Source organism: Macrotis lagotis, chromosome 6 (assembly GCF_037893015.1).
Source record: "Macrotis lagotis isolate mMagLag1 chromosome 6, bilby.v1.9.chrom.fasta, whole genome shotgun sequence".
Lineage (NCBI taxonomy): Eukaryota > Metazoa > Chordata > Mammalia > Peramelemorphia > Peramelidae > Macrotis > Macrotis lagotis.
The window spans coordinates 79,429,058-79,451,745 of NC_133663.1; the positions used below are offsets into that span (position 1 = coordinate 79,429,058).

General features: G+C 33.6%; 1 protein-coding gene and 1 long non-coding RNA gene across 13 annotated transcripts in view; one reads left to right on the plus strand and one right to left on the minus strand.

Annotated features, from left to right (window-relative positions):
• The window catches only part of MAP2 (microtubule associated protein 2), a 344,929-nt gene that overhangs the window by 96,426 nt on the left and 225,815 nt on the right, over positions 1–22,688 (minus strand). Inside the window, exon 6 of one of the 12 annotated variants that reach the window (XM_074191476.1) lies at positions 15,561–15,620. The exons of the other annotated variants lie outside the window; for them this stretch is intronic. The gene's annotated coding sequence lies outside the window, so the exon portion shown is untranslated. The remainder of the gene's footprint in view (positions 1–15,560; positions 15,621–22,688) is intronic. 12 annotated transcript variants of the gene reach the window in all.
• LOC141490998 (uncharacterized) lies at positions 3,233–20,610 on the plus strand. The gene is made up of 3 exons (XR_012469421.1): positions 3,233–3,456; positions 4,466–4,606; positions 20,514–20,610. It is a non-coding gene; the product is annotated as an uncharacterized LOC141490998 (long non-coding RNA).

Sequence of the window (22,688 nt, forward strand, 5' to 3'; positions counted from 1 at the left end):
GTTACCATAGACTGAAATATCATCTTGTTAACATTCTATATGATGGGGCACAATTTAGGTTTAGAAGAGGTTTCAAGATGTCATCATCAGGTTTTATCCTCTGTAAAGATGTGGTGTTAACTATGTGCAAAGCTTCATGTTAGGGACTAAGGATACATTGCTTAAAAAGAAACAGTGCTTGACTTACAAATCTAGTGGGCTTTTATAATAAAGGATATACCCAAATACGTGCAATATAAAGAAGAATGTACTAAGTACAAAAGACTATGCCCAAAACTGTTTCCAGTATTATTACTTTTAGTGCTTCCAGTATTATTACATTTAGCACAGAGGAGCTAATTGATTTGCCAAAGGTCACACAACAAGGAAGTAGTTAAGTAGAGATGTGAAAGTTGATATCATGCCTCCTAGTACAGTGATTTTTCCACATTTAAAACATTAACACCATATCTGTTGCTGCTTTCTTATTCATTTACCACCATCCATCCATCCATCCATCCAATTAGCTGGTAAATCATGTTAATTCTATTTTGGCAATATTTCTTTCTTTCTTCTCTACTTAAATCAATTTCTGAGCATCATAATTTCTTCCTAAGAATACTTTAATAATGTTCTAACTCATTTTCCTTCCTCTGATTTATTCCCTCTTCAATTCATCTTTTTACATTGATGCATGAATAATTTTCCTAATATGCCATTTGGCTCATATTAATTACCTGCTTGCAAATATTGAATGGCTCCCTATCACCTACCAAGGAAGGATAAACTTCTTTTTGTAGAATTCAAGACCATGCATAATCTGACTTCATTCCTTTCCACAGTATTCCCAAAATACTCCTCTTCAAAAAGTTAACATTCAAGCCAATTTGCATTAATAGTTGCCTTTTTTTCTGACTTTGTCCTTTGGTTAAACCATTTCCCTTACTTGAAATGATCTCACCCTTCCTTTGGGCCTGATGAAATGCTTCCTTTTCTTCAAAGTTCACCACAGGTGCCAATATTCACCATGAAACTTTCACTGATTTCTCCAATTGTAAGCAATCTGTCTATTCTCAATATTCTTACAGAAGTTTCATCTGGACCTCTCTTTTGTACTTATCTCAGTCCTTATGAGTTAAACTATTTACACATACACACACATACATACATATATATATATATATATATATATATCAAATAGATAGCTAATTGTATATACATTATCCTTCTTATCAGAGTATAAGTTTCTTGAAGACAGGTACTGCTTTATCTGTTAAACTCCTAATAAAAATATCTGCACATGATAGCTGCTTGATAGCCCATGGTTGTTGAATTGAATGATGCTTGAATGCTAAGTTACTTTTACGGCTTCAAAGGTCATGAAAAGATTTATTCCCCTCCAAAAAGCCCTGTATTTGCAATGTGACAATGATGTCACCAGGTGGCAGTAGTGCCTTAGTCCGGATTCCCTACAATTCCATTCAAATTCTATTAGACTAAAAAATATCTATTAAACTTTCAAAAGTGCAATGGGCGAAATATCATTTCCATCAAGAGAGATCAAGTAATATATCATGGAGGTATTGGCATATAAGCTATTACTTAAAGTATGGCAAGATTTTCAAATGACTGAGATGGTTAGAATCCTGGTGATCAAGGAGTACATTTTGTAGATTATAGCTTGTAGTGATTGAAGCATGTAGTGATCAGTAAAGTGAAATAAAATGGATTAGTTAGAGCTGTGCCAGAATGCATAAGTCACTGCCATCCAAGTTAAAGAATTGAAACTTGGGCGGTTAATACAGGATGAAAACTTTTTTTTAAAAGCAAAGAAATGACCCCAATCAGACCAATATATAAGAAACATAATAGATCAATTCACTAACCTTCATAAATATTTATGGGAGGAGGAGATGAAAAACATCCCCCCCCTTTAAAGATCCAATATTTAAAATCTTTATTAAACTTGATAATTGTAACATTTCTAAACTACATTTAAAATTCAAAGAATCCCACTGAATTTCAGAGGTTAAAGAATCCTAAAGACTAGTTAGTTCCTTTTTGTATTTGAATAAGACTCCTCACTACAACATACCAGACATGTGGTCATACTGCTTTTGATTGATGAGATAGAGGAGACAGAGGAACCCATTATACCAACCCCTGGAAGAAGTCCATTATACATTGGAATAGCTAATGTTAGGAGCATTTCAATGAGCCTAAATTTATGCCTTTGTAACTTCAACACATGGCTCCTAGTTGTTTTTTTTCTGGGTCCAGGAAGCACTAATCTAATTTCACTTCTATATGACAAACTTCCAAATATTTAGAGACAACTCCCTTATATAACCCTTAAATCTTCTCTTTTTCAAGCAAAACAACTCCAGCTGTTTTTTCAATCATTATATAGCATTGAGCTTGAGTCCCTTTAGCATACTGGTAATCATTTGCTAGCATTATCTAGCTTATTAATATTATACCTAAAATATGGTGCCTAAAATTGAACACAACATACTAGATGGCCAGTAGAAACTATCACTTTCCTAGTCCTGAGCATTGTGGTACCTTTCTCAGTATAATCTAAGATCACATCAGAGTTCTTGATTGTCACATTGCATGTACAAATTAAGCTTCTGGATCAAATTATTAAATTCCAAATTATTGTTCAGATGATTTGCTATCTGTTCACACTTTCTCATCTCATTCTCATGAAATTACTAACTAGACATACCAAATTAAGTTATTGAAATTTCAAATTATTTTTCAGTTATCATTATACTTCCCTTCTTTCTATTGATGAAATTAATTTTTTGAGCCAGAATAAAACATTTTACATTTATTTATATTTTATGTTATTACAGTTAGCCTTATGTTGTAACTTGACAATATCGTTGGGGTTGGCTACTGTGTCATTCAGTGTGCTGTCTATCTCTCTGAACTTTGAGACATCTTCAAATTTTCTAAGCCAACATTTCATGCCTTTATCCAAGACACTGATATAGATATGAAACAGGAAAGGACCAAACAATGATCAATAGGACATTCCATTTGAGATCTTCTAATGAAAAAACTCTGAAGAATTAATGACCACTCTTTGAATACTGCCATTCAAACAGTTTAAAAATCTAACTAATTGTACTGTCATTTAACCCACATATCACTGTTCTACAGGAATAAGATGAGAAATTTTATCAAATGCCTCTCTAAAAGCTAGACTCAGCAATCCCAAGACATAAAAATGAATATGAAACATTTTGTTAAGGAAAATGGAGCAGAAAGTTTAATTCTATACATTTTCTATGAATAATTAACCTCTATCAACTGATGATTAACTGAATTTAGTTAATAATCTTCTCCCATTCTGCCCAGGACAAGCTGATACTTTACATGAATAAATTGATGGATGGGTGATTGGATTGATGAATTAGCGAGTCCCAAGATATAAATACAAATAAGAGATTAGCTGACTTCAAGAAGGTAACATTCAAAATAGCACATAGATATTTGTAAAGAGGGGAGTGATAGATAGGATATGGGATAAAAAAAAGTTTAGAGCTGGCCTTATTCTGATATTGTTCTGAGAAAAAAAAGGTGAAAATTCACCTATATAAGAAATCAGAGGCTGAGTTCTGGTGGGAAGAAGAAAGTCAGAATTACAATGGTCCAGTGTGGCAACTGACCCAAATTCTAGGCAACAGAAGTTCACATATTGATATTTGGGCTACATTTTAATATGTCAGGGTTGGCTTTTAATTGAATTAATTTGATTGAATACTTCAGGTAAATTTCCTATCATTTCCTATCATACCAGAAACTGTTTTCAAAAAAGTCATCAATTTCTAATTAGAAATCATAAAAGTGTTTAAGATATATGATTTTATATGTATATAACTTTAAATATATATGTACATATATATATATATTTAAAGTAGTTTGCTCAGTAGATCAAAGTTCATGAGACCTTTAAGTAGAATCTACTGTGTGCATAATGTCAATAGAAAACATTATCTCTGCCTTCGAGGAGATTGCAACCAATTAGGATAGACAGGATAATATGTAAGAAAAACCTCTAGCACCTTTACAAATGGTGTACTAATTGAAAAAGGTGACTGTTAAACCTTATAAAAATGGCAAAATCATTTGCTCATCAGGGTCTCTAATTTTTTAATTGGATAGGACATAGAATATGTTTACTTGCTTAGAAGTTTTGAGAATATGGGCACTAGAGAATCAAGGCTATAACTAGACATTTACATGTCTTCATTTGCATTTTCTCAGAATTGTCTTCCTTTTACTTTTCTTTATTTCTTCCTTGTAAACTTTATAGTCACAAATTACAAACATTCTTTCATTATTTTAATTAAAAAGGATTATTGCAAAGAAAGCTGCATCATGATTTGGAGACAGTGCATTTGAGAAATATAACAAATGAAACATTTGAAAGGAGAATGTTCATCAAACTTATGCTTCTTTTTCACATCTTCAGGTGCTATGTAGAAGAATAGGGAATTAGAAATCCCTTTGTATCTGCTTGAAAAGAACCTTTTTTATATGAAGAATGAGAAGATTTGATGCCACAAATTAAAAAAATTCTTAGGAATTAGACAACAATAAAGTCAAGACTCAGGTGAGGTAAATGGTTTGCTTCTGATTTTGTGCAAATATGCACTCATTCATTCAATAAGTATTTCATGTCTCTTATGTGATAACCACTGAACTAATTGGTGGGGCCATGCAAAAATATTGATTAGTTTCAAATGAGAAGGATGGCAATAACAATCAAACCTATTCCTTTTTCTGGGGCAATACAGTCTTTTAAAATGTACATTAGGAATAACACATATATTTTATTTTTTTCTCAAATTTTCTCCTCTTGGCTAAAAAGAGACTAAGTAATAGCATTGCTAATTGCTAGATAGGGGATCTTCAACCAAGTTAAGGTAATCCTACCATAGCAGAAAAGAGAGACAGAGGACAGAGAGAAAGTGAGTGAAAGTGAAAGGGGAAGGAGGAGGAGGTAAGATACACAGAGGTGGATAGGCAATTTGAAAAGGCAAAATGATTTGGGGACAAAGGTAAATCATGAACAAAGCTTCCAAATTTGAAAATTTAATAAAGTCTTCATTACTCTGGGCTTTTGATTAGAAATTAAAATGGGAGGAAATATAGGTATGACAAAAGTAGTCATTTGAGCCCAAACTCTTATGCTAATTTATCATAGCTTTCTACTTAGAAAACTGGAACAGTTTAATTTTAAATCCGCTTTCTACAATGCTACAATTTGGTCTTTGTATCATGTAAATGCAATAAAATGGAAAAATTGCACTTAAATAAAATGCATGTTGTACTGACTTTGCTTTGTAATTACATTTTTATAGCTTTTCCATATTCATCGCTACCACTGTAATTATTGAGGACTTTTCTATTATATTCCTTTTTTAAACAAACTGAGGAAAATATGAAAAACTATTTCAAGATAGCGTATGTTCCAACTCTCCTTGAATCTTTTAAAAATCTTTTTATTTTTTAATCATGAGTTTCACAACCCCTCTCCCAATAGTCTCCAGAAAAGCATATCCTTAACACGTTCAAAGCAGTATTATTCTTACTTTAATTTCGTCTCTAAAATTACAATTCAGTATCCTTTTCATACTACTGAAGGTTTTAGCTTTATAATTTGAGCTGTTCACATATTAAAGGTTTATTTGTAAAAAGGAGACATCATAAATTATTGTTTGGGCATAATATTGCTGGTGAATTGTATACACCATACTCTAAAATAAAAAAGTTAGATTATTATAGCTGAAAAATAATTACTGTTTCAGACAGACATAAAGTAATTTAACAAGCATAAAGTAAATTTAAAAATAAAGTATATTCAAGAATGATTTGAATCAGTTAAATTCTATATGCTTAATATAGAGCTACAAGTTACAATGGGAAGAATTCTAGATTTGTAATGAGAAGACAAACATTGTCATCCTGGTTCTGTCACTTCCTACTTGTATGATCATGAAAAACTCAATTCATCAGTTTGAACATCGGTTTTCTTATCTGCAAAATGAAGGGGATATGCTAAAACTAAATATATGCTCTAAATCTAAATCTATGATCCTTTAATTAATTTTCCCCAAACTCTCTGCATACATTTATTTCAACATTTTAATTTTAATGATGTATTTTTTGAGATAATTATATAACTCAACAGGATCATTCACATGATACTGCTGGGGGCAGGGTTATCTACACATATGCATGTACCCAGAAAGACTGATAGAACACACACACACACACACATCATTTTCCAAACTAGACTAGATGAACATCAAAATTTGCCTGATTTTTGTAGACTTTTTAAAAGTATAGCAGTCTTTTGTAGGAATGTATGATTTCTACTAGGATAAAAATACAAAAATAATTAGCTTTCTTTTAAAGCCATTCTTTTTATATTTTCCTATTTCCTGTTTGCTAGAGCTAGAAGTCCTCTTACATATTAGTTGTGGTAACTCACATTTTATAGATAAGGAGACTAAACCTAGAGAATTTAAATATTTTGCCTAAATTCACAAAGCAAGTAAAGATTTGGGATTAGACCCAAATCAGACCCAAATCTTTTGACCCAGACTCATTTTAGTATACTATACCCTATCTCAAAAGTAAGACCCTTGTTACTATACCATAAAAAAAAAAATATCAAATTACATTCTTATGTAGATTCACTCTAAGAGTGATGACACTTACGTTAGCAAGGTATGTCTGGAAATCCATAGTCTATTAAGGGAGTCATTTATAGTACTATAATCTTTTTTTTATTAGATTTTTTTTTCAAGGCAATGGGGTTAAGTGGTTTGCCCAAGGTCACACGGCTAGGTAATTAAGTGTCTGAGGTCGGATTTGAACACAGGTACTCCTGACTCCAAGGCCGGTGCTCTATTCACTGCGCCACCTAGCCACCCCATATAGTACTATAATCTTAGGAAAATCTCATTTTTCCTACTGTCAGTGAGTAAGAAATAGGTAAATTTGTTTCTCCTCCTTAGAATCTCTCTTAAAAAGCAATTTCTCTTGACATATATCCTAAATAAAAGGAAAAAGTAAAATGCTTATGGCAAACAAAACCTAATAGCTATCTAACTGACATTTTTGTTGCCTCTCAATTTTGTTGATGAATCTTACTACTCATTGCCTAATAATGCATGGGCCTACTACATCACAAAAATTATTTACTTATTCTTTTTTTTTACTTACTTAATTGCGGGTGGTTAGGGAAATCAGTGACTTTCTTCCCTTTCATAACCTTGAGTTTAGTCCATGAACAATATTCATAAAGACAAAATGAAATATCCTAATGAACTATTAAAAAACCAAGGGTAGGAGAATTCAGTAATATGATATTAAAATTATTTGAGAAAAAGACAAACATTGGAATTCAAAAGTGTAATAAGGAATTAGGAGTGGAGGGAACCTTAGTAACCATATGTCTTAGTTTCCCTCCCCCTCCTGCCAGCTTTATTTTGCAGATGTTGAAAATAAGCTCCACAGAAATGAAGTGATTTGCCCATGTATATTTTTAATTCAAATTTTCATGACTTTTTATTTTTATTGATGCCAAAAGAAAATAAAACATTGTTTCAAATGTTTTGTGCTGTCTACTTCGTTTTCAAAAGAATAACCCTAGACTAAAATAACACAAATACAGTGACCAAAACGTCCATGCTTTTTAATTAGAAATTCCACTGCTACCTAGTAATGGAATTATATACCTCAAGTAAGCTAAAGACAAGAAGGTTGCATATATACCAAAAATATTCATAGTGGTAGTTCTGGAGGCAGTAATGAATTGGAAAGAAAGTAGATGGCCTTTCATTAGGGAATGACTAAACAAAATGCGATATGTAAATGTAATAGAATGTTACTTGCCATATGAAATGATGAATATAAAGAAAGAGAATCAAAGGAAGATTTATATAGAGGCAGATAAAAATAAGCAGAATCAGAAAACTAGTATATAAGACTAATAAATACTAAGGTAACTTTAAAAGAACTGGATAATTTTGAAAAATAACAAAAATTGACTATAATTATTAATGGTCAAGTTTAGTTCCAGAAAATGCTTCTCCTAACTCTTTGTTTCTCTCTGTCTCTCTCTTCTCCTTCCTCTCTAACATCTGTCTCTGTCTGTCTCTTTGTCTATGTCTCTCTTGCAGAGATAGGTACATGACCATAATTGTGAATCACTATATATATTGTCAAAATCTGTTTGTGTTCATTAATTTTAGCTAAATTGTTTTAAAAAAATCTTTTGTTATTTCTTGTTAAAAAGGAAGTTTACTTAGTAAGAGTTAGGAATATATTTGGAAAGACATGTAGAATAGATCAAATATTGTTCAGAAAAGAAGGGTCCCAGGAACCAAAGGAACAAGGAAAAGTTACATGTGGAATGAATTGCCTAAACTGAGACTTGAAGGAAACGAAAAGGTGGAGGTGAGGAGGGAGTACATTTCAGATATGGTGAATGGCCTAAACTTCTCTGAAGCATGGTGATCATTTCAAGGTGACAGATTTAACAAGGACATTGATCAACTGAACAGCCTTTAAAACAGGAGTGAGGAATCTTTTTTTCTTTCAAGGGCCATTTGAATATTTATAACATTATTTGTCTGCTACAGTTGGTCAAAAATGTATTTAGTTCACTTCTAAAAAACTCCTATTTATTGAATTTCAAGGCCTGCCTATGTTGCTGAGTCAGCATCAGAACAAATGATCCATGGGTCAGACATTCCCCAGATCCTGATCAAGAGGAAGGCCACCAGAATAATGAAGGGTCTTGGGTAAATGTCAAAGTAGCAGGATTGACTGAGAAGAAAATGAGACTGTTTAGCATGAAGAGGTGCAGACTTAGGAGGAACATAATAATTCTCTTCCAATATTTGAAGAGTTGTCTAGTGGAACTGACCTTAGATATGGCCTTTTTAATCTTAACCTGAGAGAACAGCATAGAGAAATAATGTAAAGAAGCTGTAAATATGAAGATTTCAGCTTTAAGTAAAGAAATATTTAAAAGCAATTTTATTTAGGATTTTCCTGGCAAAGGGTGGTTTGCTATTTTCTTCTCCTGATCATTTTATAGATGAGAAAATTGAGGTAAATAGAATTAGGTAACTTGCCCAGGGTCACACAACTAATGTCTGAGGCCAGATTTGAACTCCCACCGAGCTGCTTTAGCAGAGTGGATACTGTAAGCTTTACAGATGAAGAAACTGAGACTTAGGGGAGTTTATTTTTGTGAGTAACATTACATTACATGTATTCTGACTTGAGGACAGCTAGTTTTCTACCATGCCAATAGGTATGATCTCATTGCTAGGAGGCCTAAGATTTCTACCAGTGGTAAGAACTACATCGAAAGACTATATAGATCATTTTGGAGCTGGCAGCCTTAGGATACCATAGTGCATTGGGCCTGGAATCAGGAAGATCTGAGGTCTAACCTGAATTCAGAAATTATCTGTGTGACCTTGGGCAATTCACTTAACCTCTGTTTGCTTCAGTTTCCTCAACAGTAAAATGAGGATGATAAGGGGGGCATCTCATTTAGGTGGCACAATGGATAGAACATGAGCCCTGGAGTCAGGAGGACCTGAGTTCAAATCTGGCCTCAGACACTTAATAATTACCTAGCTGTGTGACCTTGGGCAAGTCACTTAACCCCATGCCTTGCAAAAAACAAACAAAGCAAACAAAAATGAGGATGATAATAGTACCTCCTTTCCATGGTTGTGGTAAGGACAAAATGAGATAATATTTATAAAACACTTTTTTGAAACTTAAAGGGCCATATAAATGCTAATCATCATCATTATTGTTGTTGTGGTTGTTGTTATATGAAAAGAGGGCTATTGAGCTGTGACATCAGACCAATGACTCCTGAATTCAGTTTCCGTCACTGAGTGAGTAGGAGACATGGGATCTGGGCAACTTCAAGATATTTGGTGCTATAAAGTCCAATTTAATAATTTTGATCTAGAACATGACTTCTTAACTTTGGAGTTCTTGAACAATTTTTTAAAATTTAATAACTGTTTTTCAAGATAATTGGTTTTCTTTTTAATCCTATGTATTTTATTTTATACATTGAAAAATATCATACATAATACATAAAAAGTTAAAAATTTTTATAATAGTCCAAAGGCAAGAAATGTTCATCATTAAGTCATCTGGTCTCCGAGAGCACTTAAGCACAGATAAAGCAGAAAGACAGTGATTTTGGAACCAGACTGGAGTGAGGTAAAACATTTAAATAATTGAGTAATGAGAAATTCATTTGAAAAGTTTCATGGTGAGAAGGATTTTCATGACATTTCTTTAAAAGATGTCATGAATTTCAGTTGCTTCAAAAACTGAGCTCCATATTATTTAAAATGACAATGTTGTGACAAGGAACAATGTTTTCATACATCTGTGGGATTTTATTGTACCAATCATTACAACCTTAGAATATTTTAGTGCTGTTATCTTAGATGTTAGCGCAGTCTTTGAATACTGTAATGAACATAAGCCTTTCATATTAGATTAGCATTACCATCAATTAAAAGAAACACAGAATCTGAAACTAATCACTCACTCCATATATATATATATATATATATATATATATATATATACATTTTAACCCAACAATTTTGGATTATTTTTATGATTGCCTTATATTTAATCAAGACTAGAGCCCTACTGACATAAAAGAAGTTATAAAATTAATTTCTGTAAGGTCCAACTTACATTCAATTTTAAAAACAGCATATGCTTACTATATGGAAGGGGAAAAAAAAGCAATTAGTTAAGCAGAAGTGGTAGAAGAGAATTGATTTTTAGGAGGTTTTTTCCCCCTGATATCTGGCTTAAATTTTATTTACCTCTTTGTAACTTAGGGTCTACTGATCCTAGATCTGGCACTAAGAAGAACAAATCCAATTCCTCTTTTGTAATTTTGTTTAAAGATATTTATCATGTCTTTCTGTGTTAACCCTTAGCAAGGATAAGCATCTCCTAAGGCGACCTTCATTAATTTGGTTGTCCTCTTGAAATCACTCTCTAATAACACTATCCCTTAAATATGTCTCCCAGAACACACTTTTAGGTACTATCATCTCTATACTTCTCCAACTTAATGTAGCATAAGATTGTATTATCAGGATGAGTATAATGGCACATGCCAGTAAACCTTGTTACTGGGAAGGCTGAGGCCGATGAATCTCTTCAGTTCAGGAGTTCCGAGATCCAGTGGATTAAGTCAACTGAATGTCTGAATCATATTTGGGGGCGGCTAGGTGGTGCAGTGGATAGAGTACTGGCCCTGGAGTCAGGAGTACCTGAGTCATATTTGGCATTAATGAGATAATACATAAAGTTTTTTTTTTTTAGCACAGTGACTATCACATAATAAGGGCTACATAAATGCTATTATTCTTATTATATTTTTATTCATTATTCAGCAAACATATGCAGAGTGTTTACTTTGGTCTAGTCCTATATTAGTTACATATGGTCAAACAGCAAAATTGCCCTGAAATATTGCTCCCAGAAAGTTTTGCACATGGTTCTGCTAGATTTTTGGAGACTCCAATATCTTGGGAAAAAACCCCAAAACTTTCCAATGTTAACCATTCATGTTTTTCTTTTTTTTTTCCCTCTGGGGAAAGATAAAATCTTACCTTTTCCCTGCTCTCAATGCCTAAAGAAGATTTTTTTTTTTCTTCTAGTTAGGGCAGGCCATCTTTGTTAACATTTGGCCTGTCCCATTAGTGTCCAGAATTGTAATACAGGTTACTGAATTGAAATGAAACTTGTTCACTTTGAAAACTGAGTTAGATGGAAAAGACAACATGTAGAATTCTTATTGGTTGGAATTTCCTCACAATTTAGGCCTCATCAGATGGAGTAGAAACCATGCACCTCTCATCTTACTCTTTTGATGAAACATGTCTTTGGGAATTTTTTGTTTTTAGGTTTTTGCAAGGCAAATGGGGTTAAGTAGCTTGCCCAAGGCCACACAGCTAGGTAATTATTAAGTGTCTGAGACCGGATTTGAACTCAGGTACTCCTGACTCCAGGGAAGGTGCTTTATCCACTGCACCACCTAGCCGCCCCATCTTTGGGCATTCTTTTTTTTTTGCAAGGCAATGGGTGGGCATTCTTGAGTTAGCCTGGATATTAGGTCAATTTTTATGACTTGCTATTTTTTTTTTGGATTTTTTGATATAACAAAAAGTTTGTGGAATGAATGCTCCAGACATAAAGCATACAGAATTAATTATATATTTGGTGATAGTAAAACAAAGGCTCAGAAAATTCAAGTACAAACCTAGCTATTTCTACAAGAGGAAAATGTTATGATCCTATTTTTGACCACAGAGTACTAAAGTTTTAACTAAAAAAAATTAGTATAGACCCAAAATTGTGTGTGCATGGGTATATGTATTCACTTTTTATGTTTCTTCCTTATTCATGATGGGACAATGGATAAATCACTTCACATCTGGCTGTACTTTTATGCCACCAGTACAGTATGCAATTTCTTTTCTTTTCTTTTCTTTTCTTTTCTTTTCTTTTCTTTTCTTTTCTTTTCTTTTCTTTTCTTTTCTTTTCTTTTTTTGTCTTTTAATAATTAGACTGAGGGGCAGCTAGGTGGCGCAGTGAATAGAGCACCGGCCTTGGAGTCAGGAGTACCTGAGTTCAAATCCGACCTCAGACACTTAATAATTACCTAGCAATGTGGCCTTGGGCAAACCACTTAACCCCATTGCCTTGAAAAATCTAAAAAAAACAAATAATTAGACTGAACCTGGTGACTCAAATGAATACTTTGGCAGTGCATAGCAAGAGTTTAACAATTTTTTTTTTTAATGCTTGCTACTAGGCAGACAGTTTAATTTTCCCCAGTACCCATATCCACAATGTATACTTATCGTAGAGTAGAATTTTAAAATATTTACTGATTGATTTAGAAATGACTGTGTTTATATGTGGATTGTCTATTTGCAAATAAAAACTTGATTCAAAGATTAAAATAATTAAATGAATTAAAACTCCATGATTCAAAATGATATTGGTCTTTTTGAAAAGACATTGGTTTAAAAGATATTCAGTATAAAAGCTTTCTTGAAATTATGTTTTAAGTAATTTACAATTCAGTTATCAAACTTGTTAAGGCCAGTGTTCAAGTCTTGCCTTGATATAAATTGGACAAGTCTCTTAATCATTCAGTGCTCCAGAAAACTCTCTAAGACAGTAAGTCCCTGTGCAAATCTTAACATTGGGAGTTCCTACATTGATGAAAACACAGATTAATCAAAAATAAAATAGGAAATTACTAGAATTTGGAATTATTGAAATTTAAGGTTCAAATTGTTTTTTGAAACCAAAGTTTACTTTTGTTTTAATATGGTATGACTTAGATAATTCATTTTTAGAACTCAGGGAAGAATCATTTATGACTGAATCATTTTCTACAGAAAGGATAGAGAAGAGGTGCACTAATAAATTTAGTTTTACAGGATCACAGAAACACAGACCATAATGGAATCTTATATATTATATAATCCAACACTATCATTTTAGAGATGATCAAAGTGATGTTCAGATAATCAAAATGAATGGCCCCAAATATAGGGATGGGGGGGGATATCCTAATTAGCCCCAAATTAGGACAAATTAGGCATTTGTCCCTGAAAGGCAACAGAGCTCTCTCTGGAACCTTAACCTAGAAGTCTAAGGCTGAGCTGCCTTGATGGAGCTTTCTGATAGTCCCTGGTTACATTGATATGACTTCTAAGTCACCTAAAACCCTAAAATGGTATATCTGTAAAAAGCTCGGCCAGGCACTTTTGAATCACTACACCCTGCTAGATGCATTTCCACATGGAGGTGAGGGGAGACCGTACCTGCCCAAACTAAGTAGTCTGCCCAAGTACTTGTTAAACTAAATAGCCTTTCTATGCTTTAGTTAAGTAATCCTCCTTTTGAGGATTGAGTGTACTGTGACTGCCTCCTGACCTTCCAACCGCAACCTAAACTAACAGAGGGCCAGTCTCACTCAAATCTTCCCATTACACCAAGGTAACAAAGGTAAGAAATAGTAGGATTAAATTCTGAACCCAGGCTTCCAACTGTCTCACCCTTTTTGAAGACATGTCGATTTCTTCATCTAATTTCAAATGCAGAAAATATTCCAAAAGAATTTAGAAGATTTTGTCAGATACCTTGTCTATAATTGTCCTTATGCTGAAATACCAAAGGAAAATTTTTAGAGTTCAGTCTTTGGTTACAGAAGCAAGCCCATGACTAGAATTACATGCTTTTCTTTGACCAGACATTGTAGATAGGACCTGAGTCATAGCTTCTGAAATTTTCACTTTTGACTTTTTTTCCCCCTTCCTTTCTGGGAAGGGGCAACAAGAAGGAGTAGCCTTGGTACTGTTCCTTTTTGTCTCTTCTCTCTCTCCCCCTCCCCCCTTTCTTGCTGGACTGTGTTTTGGGTCTTTTACCATCTGGGGTGCTAAGAAGGAGTAGCGTGCTCCAACCTTAGTCTGTCCTAGCTCCGCCTTGACCCAGAATTGAGGCGACAGGTGGAAGCCTAGCTTTGTACTTGCTTCCTCTTTCTCTCTCTCTGTAGAAGTAGGGAAACAAATGTGTCGTCTGATTTCTAGGTCAGCTGCACTAGACCAAGGACAGGTACTAATTCTTTTTTTTAAGTTTATTTGAATTTTTTGAATTTTACAATTTTTTGTAAATTTTTGAATTTTGCAATTTTCCCCCCTAATTTCGCTTCCCTCCCCCACCCCCCACAAAAGGTAGTCTGTTAGTCTTTACATTGTTTCCATGTTATACACTTATCTAAGTTGAAAGTGTTGAGAGAAAAATCACATCCTTAAGGAAAAAATTAAATATAAGTGATAGCAAAACTACATTAAAAGTTAACATTAAAAAAATTAAAGGTAATAGTCTTTGGTATTTGTTTAAACTCCACAATTCTTTCTCTGGATACAGATGGTATTCTCCATCTCAGGAGAATCAATTCTAATCCAATACTACCTTCTTTCTATGAATAATTCTGTGCCTCAATTAAAAAAATATTACATGGCATATTTTCATTATTTGGGAATAATTTTTGAAAGATCTATATTTGCATTAGAATTAATATTTCCTCTTAGAGTCAACATGTTTAGTGATTTCTATTGCATCTCTATGTTTCTGACTTCAAATGTATTACGGGTATTGCATCGCTTCCCTATTTTTTTATTAGGTTTTTTGCAAGATATTGGGGATAAGTGACTTGCCCAAGGTTATGCCACTCAGTAAGTATTAAGTGTCTGAGGTCACATTTGAACTCAGGTCCTCCTGACTCCAGGGCTGGTGCTCTATTCACTGTGCCACTTAGCTGCCCCACATTGCTTTTAGGAGTTTTAGGGAAGGAGAGAATTTGGAACTGAAAATTTAAAAATAAATAATTTTTAAATGCACTAAATTGAAAAGAAAATCTCTGGTTCTTCCAGCAAAACTGTTTTTTGTTTTGTAGGATTTACCTGTATAAAGTGTTCTATGATGAAACCCTAAAGATCCCAGGATTTAGTCTTCAAGAAGATCTAATGGATGATAAGAATTGGAAGTTATCTTCTTTTAATCTAAAGGCAGAAAAGGTCATTAAAGAGCCAACTAGAAGTTCAGCAACAATATATATGTAGCAATACCAGAAATGATACAAAACCTTGCATGATTCATTGGCACATAAAGATGCCAATTGTATATGCTCAGAATGAAAATTATAGGGGCTCAGAAAGTGTTAGAAAAGGAACGTGGATATGATTTGGGGTAGAGGAGGTGAGTGGAGTCAGGGTAACAGCATGATCAGAGGCAATGAAGAGGGAAAACATAAGGTATAGATACATTGCGGTGTCTATAATGAGCACTTGATATAATCAGCTGAAGCTTAAACTAGATTCTAGGTCTCCTTATTTCTGCTAATATTAAGTTTAAATGAGGCAATTCTAGTCACGACTAAAACAGGTGAATTCTACAATCTCTCACATTCCTTTTTTGTAACCTATTCCTCATATATGGTAGTGCCCATTTCCTCTTGTGATCTGCTATTTCACTAACAATTTAGTATAAATCATTTCATAGAATCACAGAATGTTAGATTAAAAAAGGACATTAGAATACATCAATTCTATTTTTCTCATTTTACTGATGGGTAAATTGAACTCACTCAGGCTCACACAGTCAGTTCTAATGGCAAAGAATTCAGCAAGTATAGTTTTGTGATCCCTAGTCTCCTGATCATATTCCAGTCTTTTTTTAAAACTCAAAATATGCTATTTTTCTCCCAGGAAAATTTGCATATTAAAAGTGTACAATCCAAACACAATGTCAAAAGGAATGAATTTATAACAGTGGAATTTTAGACACTCTAAAATCTAGGTGAGAAAGAGGTATAAAGTTCTTTGAGATACCCTGAGACATTTCTATGAAAGCTGTTGCCTATTGCTAGTTATATGTGAGACATAACTGACATGCCCTTGCTGACAGCTAAGGTCAGAACAACAGAGACTTAAAAGTTCTGAGGAAATTCAGGGATATGATCCCACTTTTCAATATGTTCCCCAAAATGGTACATTTGTCTCCCATCCTTTCTGGGCTTCTAACTTCTTAGTCTTCATGTAATAGCTTTTGGTATTGGCTCTACCTCATTAGCTCATTCTGTGGACCATTATGTATGACCATTAGATTATAATTGTGAACCGGAAGTCCAGGACACAGGTCCAATGAAAATAGAAGTCATTTGGGGCTCACAGGGATATATGAGCAATTTTACATCATAAAATACAAAAGAGTAGATTACAGCACCATAGAACTGAACAATATCAGGGCTTGCTCAAATATTTTTTTATCTGCTTGAGCAGTCAATGTTGATTCATTATTTTGTTTTCTAAGTCCAGTACTTTGTGCTTAGTAGGTATCTGATACAAGGTATTATCCTTGTTATCTCTCAGTAAACATTAAACTGTTAAGGATTTAAACTAGCATTTACTAAGACACTACTGATTACTCCTTTTTGAAAATCTAATGAGAAATGAAAAGGCAAAGGAAAGACAATCAATTCTGGGTTTAGAATGTCATTTGACATTTTCAACCACATGAAAAAGAGAGGCAGACATTTAAGACAGACAGAAAGACTGACGTGTAATTTTTTGCTTGATTCATGGTAAACCAAAAATTGTGATGCCCACACCTTCCCTAAGGCAATATAAACCATCTGCCTGACTTGTAAAGGAAACCAAAAATTCCTCAGGAAGTTGTAAAATGCTTTTCAGGAATTATCAAAAATGAAAACAGGCTTTTGCTTTGAAGAAGATAGGCTGCCAAGTATAACCTAAATTAAAAGAAAATAAAGGGAAGCAAAAGAAAGGCAAGAAAGGAGGGAAACAGGAAGGGAGAGAGAGAAATGAAACTTGGAAATTTCCTGTGTCTGATGAAAAATTAAATCCACCAAATGTTTAAGTTCAATTCCATCAAGAGAAGAGAATTCTGTTTTGTCTGACAGATCAGTTTAAAAATTGCCAAAAGTGACAGGCTAAAAGATATAAGTATCTTGGTTTATATATTTTAATGTTAGCCATATTTTATGATCAACCATAGGGTAAAAAGAAAAACTGATAGGCTGGTATTTATAAAGGTTTTAGTATATTTATAAAAACCAGTTACCTTATTTTAACCCCCTTGCTCCCAGATAGTCCACAATAGCTTTAAGAATATATGAAGGCATAGCAGCCCTGTTTGTGGTAGCAAAGAATTGGAAATAGAGTGAATGTCTATCATTTGGGGGAATGGCTGAACAAATTGTGGTATATGTACATTATGGAACACTATTGTTTTATTAGAAACCAGGAGGGATGGGAATTCAGGGAAGTCTGGAAGGATTTGCACGAACTGATGCTGAGTGAGATGAGCAGAACCAGAAGAACATTGTTTGTACACCCTAACAGCAACATAGGGGCGATGATCAACTTTAATGGACTTGCTCATTCCATCAGTGCAACAATCAGGCACAATTTTAGGGTATCTGAGATGGAGAATACCATCTGTATCCAGAGAAAGAACTGTGGAGTTTGAACAGAGATCAACGACTATTACCTTTAATTTTTTAAAAAATGTTATCTTACTATGTAATTTTGCTATCTCTTATACTTTTTCCCCCCCCTTAAGGATATGATTTCTCTCTTATCACATTCAATTTAGATCAATGTATAACATGGAAACAATGTAAAGACTAACAACCTGCCTTCTGTTGGGGGTCGGGGGGGGGGGGGAAGCGAGATTGGGGGGGAATTGCAAAATTCAAAATAAATTAATTAAAATTAAAAGAAGAATGTGGAATAAGAAACAAAACCAAGAAAGGTTCATTTGAACAGATTGATGCAAAGTTAAATGAGAATAATCAGGAGAACACTGTACACACTAACAGCAATATAAAATGATCAAATGTAAATGTATTAACTATTACCAGCAATACATTGGTCCAAGAAAATTCCTGAAGGACTTCTATTGAAAAACATTGAAAAAAACTTACAGAGTAAATGCAAATCATAAAAACAAGAATATATGAAGGCAAAAAAGATCAAGCAATATTCTGATATGTCCTCTGCAATAATAGCAATAAATTTCATTATTAACTCACATAAGTTTATTATTATACTTATAATTTATAGACTATCCATATCAAATATATACAATATTGAGATTTTTTCTACAATTTATCTAAGTGACCAAGCAGATTTTCTCTACGCTATGTTTATGCTAACCAGTTTTAAATCACCTTATTTTTAAAAAGGAAGTTCTTCTTAGAATCCTTAACTCCCTAAACAAGGCTCCCTCAGATTGCAAACATAAACAAGACAGAAACAAACAAAATGAGAAAACAAAAAAGTTTTATTCACAATCTCCCCAGGACCAAGCACTCTCTAGTATCACAGCAGTGAGTCTTGGAGAAAGATCTCTCAGGTTCTTTTGGCTACCCATTCTTCATTCAGAATTGATCATTACCGGATATTTTGGTGAACTTTGTTCAGAAGGGTTTTAAATGACTGCTGTCTTGGCACCTAACTCCTCACTGAAGTATTTACTTTGGAGAAGGCACACTTTCCTTTACTGGCAGCACAGATGCCTCGGAAGCAAGTTATTTTCTGTGGGCAACCATGATATATAGCATTCAAGCAAATAAACAAATAAAAATATTTTAACCCTAAAAATTTCAGCTTTAAAAAGATCATTTAATCATATAAGAAGCCAAGTTATGAAAAGGGGATTTGAAGAAAGGTTAGCCACACTTGGGATTGTGCAGTGATATTCTTCCTTACTCATTAATGCCATCCCTGTACCTGCAGAAGGGAAATGACAATTTAACAGTATAGCCCTCCTCAGATACTTCAGAAAAAGGACAGTGAGCTTTTCCCCCTGTAGGATGCAACACTTTTAACAAGGCTAGATGCCTTGGGAACTTGATTAAAATACCACCCACTCATAGGCAAAGAAGAGGGGGAGAAAAAGGACTTTTAACCTTTAAGGAAAAACCAGTAGGAGCTCCCCACTGCAATGCACCATTTTGTGGAGCCCTGAACATTCTGCTGTATTGGGAGGCAAATTTATTTTGCAGATAACTTTACCTGGAAAATGTGTAACTTAGAGACAAGCCTTCATGTGACATTACTTATAATGTTTTATCCTTATATTGAGCTGTTTTCTATACAAACAGAAATGCCAAGGAGGAGAGCAACCACAAGAGCTAAGAGGAATTTATGGGTATACCAGGAAGTCAAAATTAATCTGGGATTCTTGCTACCATACAGATTATATGTGAAACTGCCTTTTGTTTTATTCTTCTGCCTTTTGATGTTTCCTTTTTATCCTTAAATGGAAATAAGGCTCATTCAAATTGAAATTATGTTTTCTCACTTTCTCAAACAATGCCATATTCCTTTACATGATGACATTTCTAAAGCAAGACAGCAAGAGCTTTTTTCCTTCAATTAGCTCTTTGTATCTTTTTTTTCATTTTAGCAATCATTCATGCTGCTTCAATTACAGTAATTTTCTGATCTTGCAGGTGTATAATATAGTCAATATATATGAGTTTCCCCCCCGACTGCCTCAAATAGAATCAAAATCAATTAATTGATGTGTTTGATTAATATGATTATTGGTCCTCAAATAAGAGAGTGGGGATACTTCATAATTAGCACAAAAACATATTATTAGAGAATTTTATCATTTAATTTGTTTATTATTTATCTTAAGATCTTGACTTATTTACCTCAGAGGTCCAAATCTATTCATATCACAGGAGGGTCTTTACTTAATTTGCTGGTGGGTCAGATGGGGGAAAAAGAAACTTTGCAAAATCAGTATAATCTTGAAAGCTTCAGCAGGGCTGACTGAAGCAAATATAGATAAATCTCTCCAATTCCTTGCCTGCACAGCAGATTCCGACAGCAACAAGAACATTTCGTGGGTGGTTGAGTGGGAGGAGAGAGAGAGCAAACTCATAGGAAAGCACGCTTCCTGATCAACTCTTTCCAAAATGGCCAAATGATGAAGCCCAAGGCCCTGGTGAGCATGGAAGGAAGATACTAATTCCTTTTGTTATTTCTATGATAGCTTCCTGCTTGCTTATGTAGAAACATGATCTGCTTCCTGCAGTTTCTACACAATCTTTATCCATCCTTGAGATAACTGAAACAGTTCCCTTAACCTGCCTCATATCTACTGAAAATATCTCTACTGCCACTCTGTCTACTTTCCTGAGGAATTTCCATCAATGATTGCTTGCACACTTATTGCAGACATTACAGATGCTGATTCTTGATTCCCCTGGTCACTTTGATGACAAAAATGAGGAAAAAATCTGCCACGATGAAATGTTATAAGAAAGATGCACTACCTTTGTCACAGCCATACTTATGACCATTCAGAGATATCTTAAAGATTAAGAAGTAGTAATAAAGTGGTTTGACTTAGACATTTTTCTGCCTCTCTGTTTTAGTCCAGTCCAAATTTTTGTTCAACTAATTTACCAATATTTACATTTTTAGATCCAGTTGTAACTTGAGAAGTCTTTCCTTATTTCTAATATGACCTGTGTCCCTGACTTTGTTATGTGTTTCTAGATTGAAAGGTCATATAATACAGTGGATAGAAGCTGGACTTGGAGTCAAGTCATTGGTTTCAAAGCCTGAGTAACTCAGACAATGGTGATATCATCAAAGATAAAGAATTTAATCTCAGAGAGTCTCAACATCCTCATTTGTAATATGGGATAATAATACTAGTGCTAGCTAACTTCCATAGTGATTATGAGGAAAGTATTTTGCAAAACTTAAAACTATATTATATATATTATATATTCATATATATTGATATATGTATTTACATATGTTATCATTACTTATTTTGTGCCAATTCTGAGAAAGATGTAGTATTCCAAACTCAAAAAATGGGACGGATGAATAGAATCTTTCCTAAAGAAATAATGGTCACATCTTATAATATTAGCATCTTATATACCCCCTAAAGATGGAGTTTGTGCTCATATATTTGACTATGGCAACCAATGTGCTCAACAATAATTCCCCCTCTTAGTTTTTGGTCTGCTTTGGTTTTTTGGATTAGACCTATGATTGCAGAGATATAGTGAAATCCTGGTGAGAAAAGATGCTGACTAGTACCTACTTCACAACCTATAGTATTAAAGAGGTGCTACAGGCAGGGAAATATTCATAGCCTCAACTATTCTTAATACTTGACTTTTTGTCTTTCAGGGATGAAAGGTCACTTTAAAAAGCTTGTGAAGAGCCTTAGAAGGTCCTGAACATGCAGCTCCCTAGCATGATGCCTAGAATACATAGGTACTTAGAAATACTTCTCCATTATTGAAGGGTTAAATTTGATATTAAAAACAATATTTGGTGTAATTCAGTTATATAGGATTTAAATAGCTACCATATACCAAAATTAGGAGAAAAAATACCTAGAAATCATATATCCCAATGAGTTTATTTTGCAATGACCTGAACCTTGAAAAAAATAGCAAGTTCTCACCTTTTTTTTTCCTTTTGAGGTGAAAGGAAGAAAGTTTTTCTACATGAAGATGTCTCTCATCTTTCAAAGACATAAAGACAATTCCTTTCTTTTCTTTTTTTTTAAATTTTCATTTTGAATTTGAAAAAGACCAAGCAAAGTGGGTATTCCTATTTATATATGTATGTAGTAGTATATATAAGTATATACATATTTATAATAGAAAAAAGAAAATTATACTGATCACTATAACTTTTTATGCTCTTATTTTTAAATATGTAATTCATTTAACTGATGACTTTTCTGCTTATTTGAGATTCTTTCTAGGTTTCCTTTCATTCTGGGCATTGTTTTAAAAAAGATGCTTAAATGACTTTTTTTATTTGCTTATACTATTTCTATTCCCTCTTCCTCCCCTATCTTTATTCTTATTGAACATGCCAATCTTTGTTATTGTTTTGTTTCTCTTTGGCAGCTAATGGAGAGGAATCTCTCTTAAGACAATCAGATAAAATAATTCTAATATTACTTAAGGTTAAACTTGACCATAGTACTGACTCGTACCAAGCTGAAATTAAATT